The following is a 7,037-nucleotide window of genomic DNA, read 5'->3' as shown; positions in this document are numbered from 1 at the left end:
GGGGAAAAATGGGGAAAAAATGGGGAAATTTGGGAAAATGGGGAAAAATGGGGAAATATGGGAAAAATGGGTGAAAAAATGGGGAAAAATGGGGAAATTGGGAAAAATGGGGAAAAAAATGGGGAAATTTGGGGAAAAAATGGGGAAATTTGGGAAAATGGGGAAAATTTGGGGGAAAATGGGGAAAAATGGGGAAATTGGAAAAAAAAGGGGAAAAAATGGGGAAAAAAGGGGAAATTTGGGAAAAATTGGGAAAAATTGGGGAAAATGGGGGAAAATGGGGAAAAATGGGGGAAAATGGGGAAATTTGGGAAAAATGGGGAAAAATGGGGAAAATGGGAAATTTGGGAAAAATGGGGAAATAAATGGGGAAAAATGGGGAAAATAAATGGGGAAAAATGGGAAAATGGGAAAAAATGGGAAAAAGGGGGAAAAATTGGGAATTTTGGGGGAAATTGGGGAAAAATGGGGGAAATGGGGAAAAAATGGGGAAAAAATGGGAAAAAATGGGGAAAAATGGGGGAAATATTGGGGAAAATTGGGAAAAAATGGGGGAAATGGGGAAAATGGTGAAAAATGGGGAAAAATGGGGAAAAATGGGGGAAAATTGGGAAAATGGGAAAAAATGGGGAAAATGGGGGAAAAAATGGGGAAAAAATGGGGAAAATGGGGAAATTTGGGAAAAATGGGGGAAAATGGGATGGAAAATCGGGGAAAAATGGGGAAAAATGGGAAAAAAATCGGGGAAAAATGGGGGGAAAATGGGGAAATTTGGAAAAATGGGGGAAAAATGGGGGAAAATGGGGGAAAATGGGGAAGAAAGGGGAAATTTGGGAAAAATGGGGAAAAAGGGGAAAATGGGGAAATGTGGAAATTGGGAAAAATGGGGGGAATTGGGGGAAAATGGGGAAATTTGGGAAAAATGGGGAAAAATGGGAAAATTGGGGAAATCTTGGAAAAATTGGGGGGAAAATCGGGAAATTTGGGGGAAACCTTGGAAAAATGGGGAAATTTGGGGAAAATTTGGGAAAAATTGAGAATTTTGGGGGAAATTTGGGGAGAAATTCTGGGGAAAATGGGGGGAAACTTGAAAATTTTGGGAATTTTTGGAGGGAATTTGAGAATTTTGGGAGAAATTGGGGAAAAAATGGGGAAATTTGGGGAGAATTTGGGGGAAATTGGAGAAAAATTGGGGAATTTTGGGGAGAATTTGGGGAAAATTGGGGAATTTTGGAGGAAACTTGGGAAGAATTTGGGAAAAATTGGGGAATTTTGGGGGACATTTGGGGGATTTTGAGGAAAATTTGGGATTTTTTGGGGAATTTTGGAGGAAATTGGGAAAATTTGGGAATTTTTAGGGGGAATTTGGGGGAAATTTGAGAATTTTTGGGGGAATTGGGGAAAATTTTGGGGAGAATGGAGAAAATTTGGATTTTTGGGGAGAATTTGAGAAAAATTTGGGACAATTTGGGAAAAATTTGAGAATTTTGGGGGGAAATTGGGGGAGAATTGGAGAAAATTTGGGACAATTTGGGGGAAATTTGGAGAAAATTTGGGGGAAATTGAGGAAAATTTGGGGGAAATTGGGGAAAAATTGGGAATTGGGGTAAATTGGGGGGAAAATCAGGAAAATTGGGGGGAACCTTGGAAAAATGGGGAAATTTGGGGAAAATTTGGGAAAATTGGGGAATTTTGGAGGAATTGGGAAAAAATTGGGGAAAATGGAAGGGGATTTTGGGGGAAAATTTAGGAGAAATTTGGGAAAAATTGGGGAAATTGGAGAAAATTTGGGAATTTTGGGGAAAAATTGGGGAATTTTGGGGGAATTTGGGGGGGAAAAACTTGGAAAATGGAGAATTTGGGGGGAATTTGGGAAAATTGATAAAAATTGAGAATTTTGGGGGAAATTGGAGAAAAAATGGGGAAATTTGATTAAAATTGGATTTTTGGGGGAATTTTGGGGGAATTGGGAAAATTTGGGAATTTTGGGGGAAATTTAAAAAATTTGGGATTTTGGGGGAGATTTGGAAAATTGGGGAATTTTGGGGGAAATTGGAGAAAAATGGAAAATTTTGGGGAAATTGGAGAAAAGTTTGGGAATTTTGGGGGGAATTTAAGGAAAAATTTGGGAATTTCGGGGGGAATTTGGGGGAATTTGGGATTTTGGGGAAATTTGAGAAAACTTGGGAAAGTTTGGGAATTTTGGGGAAATTTGGGGAAATTGGGGTTAACATGGGAATAATTGAGGAAAATTGGGGAAAAAGGAATTTTGGGGAAAGTTTTGGAATTTGGGGAAAACCTTGAAAAAATGGAGAATTTTGGGGGAAATTTGAGAAAATTTGGAATTTTGGGGAGAATTTGGGAAAGTTTGGAATTTTGAGGAATTTGGGGGGAAATTGAGGAAATTTGGGGGAATTTGGGAAAATTTGGGAATTTTAGGGGAAATTGGAGAAAGTTGGGAATTTTGGGGGGAATTGGAGAAATTTTGGAATTTTGGGGGAAATTTGGGAAAATTGGGAATTTTGAGGGGAATTGGGAAATTTGGGCGAATTTGGAATTTTTGGGGAAATTTGGGTGAATTTGAGGATTTTGGAGGGAATTTGGGGAAATTTGATAAAATTGGGATTTTTGGGAAGAATTGGAGAAAACTTGGGAATTGGGGAAATTGGGGGAATTGGGAATTTGGAAAATTTGGGAATTTGGGGGAATTTAGGGAAATTTGAGATTTTGGGGAATTTGGGGGGAATTTAGGGGAATTTGGGAAATTTGGGGATAATTTGGGGAAATTGGGATTTTGGGGGAATGTGAGAAATTTGGATATTGGGGGAATTTGGGAATTCTGGGGAAATTTTGGGACAATTTGGGAATTTTGGGGAGAATTAGAGAAAAATTTGGAATTTTGGGGGAATTGGGGAAAAATTTGGCAATTTTGGGGTAAAATTGGGGATTTGGGTTCAAAATTGGGGATTTTGGTGTAAGATTTGGGGTTAAATTTGGGATTTTGGGGTAAAATTTGGGGATTTTGGTACAATTTGGAGTTAAAATTGGAGATTTTGGGGCAAAATTTGGGAAATTTTAGGTAAAAATTTGGGATTTTGGGTTCAAATTTGGATTTTGGGTAAAAATTGGGGATTTTGAGGGGATTTTGGGGGAATTTTGGGGAAAATTGGGAAAATTGGAAATTTTGAGAGGAAAATACAAAATTTTGTGGAAATTGAGAAATTTGGGAGAAAATGGGAGAAATTTGATAAATTTAAGGGGAATTTGGGGGAAAATTGGGGATTTTGGGGAAAATTTGGGGATTTTGGGGTCAATTTTGGGGATTTAGGGTTCAAATTTGTGAATTTTGGGGTAAATTTGGGGCTTTTGGGTTCAAATTTGAGGCTTTAGGGTAAATTTTGGGGATTTTGGGTAAAAATTTGGGGATTGGGGTAAAATTTGGGGATTTTGGGTGGAAATTTGGGGATTTGGGGTTCAATTTTGGCAATTTTGGGTAAATTTGGGGATTTGGGGTAAAATTGGGGGTTTTGGGTTCAGATTTGGGGTTAAATTGGGGATTTTGGGTAAAATTGAAGATTTTAGGGTCAATTTTGGGGTTGATTTTGGGGTGAAATTTGGGGATTTTGGGGTCAATTTTGGGGTAAAATTTGGGGATTTTGGGGTCAATTTTGTGAATTTTGGGGTTAAATTGGAGATTTTGGGTGGAATTTGGGGTGGAAATTTGGGGTTAAATTGGGGATTTTGGGGTAAATTTGGGGATTTTTGATTGAATTTGGGGATTTGGGGTTGAAATTTGGGGATTTTGGTTTAAAATTGGGGATTTTGGTTAAAATTTGGGGATTTTGGGGTTGAATTTGGGGGTTTTGGGTTCAAATTGGGGATTTGGGGTTCAGATTTGGGGTAAAATTTGGGGATTTTGGGGAAAAATTTGGGGATTTTGGGATTCCATTTGGGGATTTTGGATTCAATTTTGGCAATTTTGGGTAAAATTTGGGGAATTTGGGGTAAAAATTGAGGATTTTGGGGTAAATTTTGGGATTTTGGGGTTAAAATTGGGGATCTTAGGGTAAATTTGGGGTAAAAATTGGGGATTTGGGGTTAAATTGGGGATTTTGGGTAAAATTGGAGATTTTGGGGTCAATTTTGGGGTCATTTTGAGGTTGATTTTGGGGTTGATTTTGGGGATTCTGGGGTGGATTTTGGGGCAAAATTGGGGATTTTGGGGTGGATTTGGGGGGTTTGGGGTCAATTTTGTGAATTTTGGGGTGAATTTTGGGGATTTTGGGGTGGTTTTGGGGTGAAATTTGGGGATGTTGGGGTCGATTTGGGGTGGATTTTGGGTTCAATTTTGGGGTTTTGGGGTGAATTTTGGGGATTTTGGGGTTGATTTTGGAGTGGATTTTGGGGTCAATTTTGGGTGAATTTTGGGGTCAATTTGGGGTGGATTTTGGGGATTTTGGGGTCAATTTGGGGTGAATTTTGGGGTCAATTTTGGGGTGAATTTTGGGGGGAATTTTGGGGCGAATTTTGGGGGTTTTGGGGTGGATTTTGGGTTCAATTTTGGGGTTTTGGGGTGAATTTGGGGGATTTTGGGGTTGATTTTGGGGTGGATTTTGGGGTCAATTTGGGGTGGATGTTGGGGTGGATTTTGGGTTAAATTTGGGGTGAATTTTGGGGTGGATTTTGGGTTAATTTTGGGGTTTTTTGGGGCACTCACTGCGCGTTTCCTCCGGAGCCTCCTCGATGTCGGCCTGGAAGGAAAAAATCCCAAAAAATGAAAAAATTTGGGAATGGCCCCAAAATCTGGGCCAGGGGGGGATTGGGGGCCTTTTTGGGGCATTTTAGGGGAAATTTGGGGCCTTTTTGGGGCCGTTTTTTGGGGCCTTTTTTAGGGGAAATTTGGGTTTTTTGGGGCCTTTTTTGGGGAAATTTGGGGCTTTTTGGGCCCTTTTTAGGGGAAATTTGGGGCTTTTTGGGCCCTTTTTGGGCCTTTTTTAGGGGAAATTTGGGGTTTTTGGGGGCCTTTTTTGGGGGAAATTTGGGTTTTTTGGGGTCTTTTTGGGGCCTTTTTAGGGGAAATTTGGGGTTTTTGGGCCCTTTTTACAGGAAATTTGGGGTTTTGGGGCCTTTTTTAGGGGAAATTTGGGGTTTTTTGGGGCCTTTTGGGCCCTTTCTTAGGGGAAATTTTGGGCCTTTTTGGGCCCTTTTTAGGGGAAATTTGGGGTTTTTGGGGTCTTTTTTGGGCCTTTTTTTAGGGGAAATGTGGGGTTTTTGGGTGCTTTTTAGAGGAAATTTGGGGTTTTTGGGGGCCCTTTTTTAGGAGAAATTTGGGGTTTTTTTGGGGCCTTTTGGGCCCTTTTTCGCGGAAATTTGGGGTTTTTTGGGCCTTTTTTTAGGGGAAATTTGGGGCTTTTTGGGGCCTTTTTCGGGCCTTTTGGGGGGAAATTTGGGGTTTTTGGGGCCTTTTTAGGGGAAATTTGGGGGTTTTGGGCCCTTTTTTAGGGGAAATTTGGGTTTTTTGGGGCCTTTTTGGGCGCTTTCTTAGGGGAAATTTTGGGCCTTTTTGGGCCCTTTTTGGGGCCTTTTTTAGGGGAAATTTGGGGCTTTTTGGGCCCTTTTTAGGGGAAATTTGGGGATTTTTGGGGGCCTTTTTTTAGGGGAAATTTGGGGTTTTTTGGGGGGTTTTGGGGCCTTTTTAGGGAAATTTGGGGTTTTTGGGGCCTTTTTAGGGGAAATTTGGGGCTTTTTTTGGGGAAATTTGGGCTTTTTTGGGGTCTTTTTTTAGGAGAAATTTGGGGGTTTTTGGGACCTTTTTAGGGGAAATTTGGGGCTTTTTGGGTCATTTTTGGGGGAAATTTGGGCGGTTTTGGGGCCTTTTTTAGGGGAAATTTGGGGTTTTTTGGGCCCTTTTTGGGGGAAATTTGGGGTTTTTGGGGTGCTTTTTTTTGGGGAAATTTGGGGGTTTTTTGGGGGCCTTTTTTAGGGTAAATTTGGGGCCTTTTAAGGGGAAATTTGGGGGTTTTTGGGGCCTTTTTAGGGGAAATTTGGGGCTTTTTGGGGCCTCTTTTAGGGGAAATTTGGGGTTTTTTGGGGCCTTTTTTTAGGGGAAATTTGGGGTTTTTGGGCCCTTTTTGGGCCCTTTCTTAGGGGAAATTTTGGGCCTTTTTGGGGCCTTTTTAGGGGAAATTTGGGGTTTTTTGGGCCTTTTCTTTAGGGGAAATTTGGAGGTTTTTGGGGCCTTTTTTTAGGGGAAATTTGGGGGTTTGGGGGCCTTTTTTTAGAGGAAATTTGGGGTTTTTGGGCCCTTTTTTGGGGGAAATTTGGGTTTTTTGGGGCCTTTTTGGGCCCTTTCTTAGGGGAAATTTTGGGCCTTTTTGGGCCCTTTTTGGGGCCTTTTTAGGGGAAATTTGGGTTTTTTTGGGGGCCTTTTTAGGGGAAATTTGGGTTTTTTTGGGGCCTTTTTTAGGGGAAATTTGGGGCCTTTTTGGGGGAAATTTGGGGTTTTTTGGGCCCTTTTTTGGGCCCTTTTTTAAGGGGAAATTTGAGGCATTTTGGGCCTTTTTAGGTGAAATTTGGGGTTTTTTGGGCCTTTTTTTAGGGGAAATTTGCGGTTTTTGGGGCCTTTTCTTTAGGGGAAATTTGGGGGTTTTGGGGCCTTTTTTAGGGGAAATTTGGGGCTTTTTGGGGCCTTTTTTTAGGGGAAATTTTGGGATTTTTGGGGACTTTTTGGGGGAAATTTGGGGTTTTTGGGACCTTTTTAGAGGAAATTTGGGGGTTTTGGGCCCTTAGGGAAATTTTGGGGTTTTTGGGGCCTTTTTAGGGGAAATTTGGGGATTTTTGGGGCTTTTGGGGGGGATTTGGGGATTTTAGGGTTTTTTGGGATTTTTTGGGATTTGGGGCTTTTTTTTCTGGGATTTCTGGGCTTTTGGGGGGATTTTAGGGTTTTTTGGGGGAATTTGGGGTTTTTTAAGATTTGGGGGTTTTTTTAGGGTTTTGGGGTTTTTCTAAGGATTTTGGGCTTTTCTTGGATTTGGATT

The sequence above is a fragment of the Agelaius phoeniceus genome, chromosome 1 (genome assembly GCF_051311805.1).
Source record: "Agelaius phoeniceus isolate bAgePho1 chromosome 1, bAgePho1.hap1, whole genome shotgun sequence".
Taxonomy (NCBI): Eukaryota; Metazoa; Chordata; class Aves; order Passeriformes; family Icteridae; genus Agelaius; species Agelaius phoeniceus.
Note: the sequence above shows the minus strand (reverse complement) of the source record.